The sequence below is a fragment of the Octopus bimaculoides genome, chromosome 28 (assembly GCF_001194135.2).
Source record: "Octopus bimaculoides isolate UCB-OBI-ISO-001 chromosome 28, ASM119413v2, whole genome shotgun sequence".
Lineage (NCBI taxonomy): Eukaryota > Metazoa > Mollusca > Cephalopoda > Octopoda > Octopodidae > Octopus > Octopus bimaculoides.
Genome location: NC_069008.1, coordinates 8,644,795 through 8,647,947, shown reverse-complemented (window position 1 = coordinate 8,647,947; position 3,153 = coordinate 8,644,795). Strand labels below are relative to the sequence as shown.

Genomic DNA, 3,153 nt, shown 5'->3' with positions numbered 1-3,153 from the left:
CCTAGGTATGATAAAAAGGGGATGTTAGAAACATCTAGATAACATCCCAGGAGAACCATGTCTCAGAGAAATCAAAAATATTGTACTAACAAGTACTGCCCACATCCTTAGAAAAACCCTATCCATTTAAATGTATGTGTTGCATTACATGAAGATATTTCGCTATTTCCCCTTCCCAAGCTTTCAGTCATACTGTAACATCTGTTATCCTTCACTTGCCCCAGGATACTGGGTGTGTCTTGGCAAGCAACTATAACAAACATGGAGATTAAAAGTAAAATATAATAACAATAATAATAATAATAATAATAATAATAATAATAATAATAATAATAATGATAACAATAATCCTTTCTAATATAGGCACAAGGCCTGGAATTTGCAGGGAGGGGTTAAGTCGATCACATCAACCCTAGTGTTCAACTGGTACTCATTTCATCAATCCCAAAAGGATGAAAGGCAAAGTTGACCTCAACAGAATTTGAACTCTGAATGTAAAGACGGATGAAATACAACTAAGCATTTCATCTGACAAGAAGAAGGAGAAGAAGAAGAAGAAGAAGAAGAAGAAGAAGAAGAAGAAGAAGAAGAAGAAGAAGAAGAACAACAACAACAACAACAACAACAACGGTAATAATAATCAGTCATGTATTTATTCGTGCCCCACAAGACATGTCTGTCAGTGTGATATTGAGAAACATCTCACTGCAGAAAGCCACAGCACTGCAGTAGGGTGGAAATTCTTGCTGAACAATCAAGGGAGAAGACTGTTACTGGTGTTTCAACAGAGGTGGCAAGATTTAGTGCAAGAAAACTCCATGAAGCGTATATCGGTGAGACACTTTCCCTTCTCTGCCAATCTACGGCACCTCTTATAATGGTCGTAGCAGTAACCTTTAAAAGAGAAGATAAAGGTTCAAGTTTCAGTGGATTTAAAAAAATGTCATCAGGATGAATGGATTTGACATTTTAAAGGACATTTCAACTGAAGTCATTTTACTGTTTGCTTTTAATTATCTTTAAAGATTTTATTTATAAATTTATTATTAATTACAGGTGTGGCTGTGGTTAAGAGCTTGTTTACCAGCCATGTGGTCTTGGGTTCAGTCCCACTGCATGGTACCATGGGTAAGTGTCTTCTACTATAGCCCCAAGTCAATCAAAGCCTTGTGAGTGAATTTGGTAAACAGAAACTGTGAAGAGGCCTGCCATATATATACGAGGGTGAGCTGCAAAGTTCCTGGCTTTAAGGGTGTTTGATTTATATATCTTGGAAAACATATTCTTAACAACGCACAGATTAGGAAAAGAAGCCGCCTTGGATTCCAATTTTTTCTTATTTCCTAACCCTTCACTTTGAATTCCTAAGATTTGATAACATAGACATAAACATAAAAACGGCAAATATTTTATAGTCACTTAATGTAACAAATATAAAAATACTTATCCTGGCAGATTAAAGAAAATAAAAAAAAAACAAAAAATATCTTTGAACATACTTTTGTGTTGTTTCCATTTTTACTTTTTCCTTATAACCTTTGACTTGTTTGCATTCTTAACCTCTGTTCAACTATATATATATATATATATATATATATATTTTACTCTTTTACTCTTTTACTAGTTTCAGTCATTTGACTGCGGCCATGCTGGAGCACTGCCATTAGTCGAGCAAATCGACCCCAGGACTTATTCTTTGTAAGCCTAGTGCTTATTCTCTCAGCCTCTTTTGATGAACCACTAAGTTACAGGAACGTAAACACACCAGCATCAGTTATCAAGCGATGTTGAGGGGACAAACACAGACACACAAACATATACACACACATACATATATATATACATATATACGACGGGCTTCTTTCAGTTTCCATCTACCAAATCCACTCACAAAACTTTGGTCGGCCCAAGGCTATAGTAGAAGACACTTGCCAAGAACCGGTTTCTAACCCAGATTCAAGGCTCCTTCATTGGAATTTCAGCATCAACAACAGTGGGATTGAACCTGGGACCATGTGGTTGGTAAGCAAGCTACTTACCACACGGCCACTCCTATTTCGTTTTTGTATTTGGTTTGCAAGATTCTTTATGTGAATTCATGTATTGAAGCATATTTTAATGAGTCTGTTGTGGAGAGTCATTCTCCTTCAGTGCCTTATTACTTAACACACACACTGGTTCGATTTCCACTCATTTACTTCTTTATTTTTTCTAAAATCTTCTCTTTAATAGTTGTTGACTCTGCCCATTACCAGAGCTGTGTTCTTTTTGTTTGCTTGCTTGTGCATATGTGTGTGTATCAGTGTGCATATACACATATGTATGTATGTGTGTAATTATGTATGTATGTATATATGTGTGTGTGTGTGTGTATGTATATATGTGTGTGTGTGTGTGTGTATGTATGTATGTATGTATGTATGTATGTCACTATTCAGTTTATTTCACGATTTCTTGCCAGTAGAGAAAGAACCAGTTTCTAACCTAGATTCAAGGCTCCTTCATTGGAATTTCAGCATCAACAACAGGGTATTTTTGTATGTATGTATATCTAAGACATTAGACATCAAGACAAAGATTAAGATTTATGAAGCGTGTGTTCTCAGCACACTCTTCTATGGATCTGAAACATGGACCTTGTACAGCAAACAGGAAAGATGCCTTGGCATTTTCAATCTCAGATGCCTCCGCAAGATCTTAGGCCTAACATGGCATGGCAAGGTTTCCAATGTTGAAGTGCTGGTGCAGGCGAATCTTCAAAGCATGATAGCTATCTTGTGTATGAGAAGACTGAGGTGGCTGGGGCACGTCAAGAGAATGGATGACCATCGAATCCCGAAGCAACTGATCTAAGGAGAACTGGCCCAGAGCAAGAGACCAAGAGGAAGACTAAAACTGGGCTAGTTCTCCATCTTTGTATTGTATTGCAGTCTTTACTTCTATATCTAGGGCAGGTACCACTGGTTTCATTACATATAATGCAATCTAACTTCTTTCTATATCCCCTATATACCTGAATCCCATCATTCTGGTCATATCCAGAGAATAACATGGCTTAAGCATTGTCGTATGCCTACTGTAGCTCCTTCCACACACTGTGTATGTGTGTGTGTGTGTGTGTATGTACTGGTGGCACATTAGAAAAGCATTCGA

General features: G+C 37.1%; 1 long non-coding RNA gene across 1 annotated transcript in view; it reads right to left on the bottom strand.

Annotated features, from left to right (window-relative positions):
* Window positions 1–631: 631 nt before the first annotated feature.
* The window catches only part of LOC128251113 (uncharacterized), a 4,979-nt gene continuing 2,457 nt past the window's right edge, over window positions 632–3,153 (bottom strand). The window contains exon 2 of the long non-coding RNA XR_008266973.1: window positions 632–894. This is a non-coding gene — a long non-coding RNA (uncharacterized LOC128251113). The remainder of the gene's footprint in view (window positions 895–3,153) is intronic.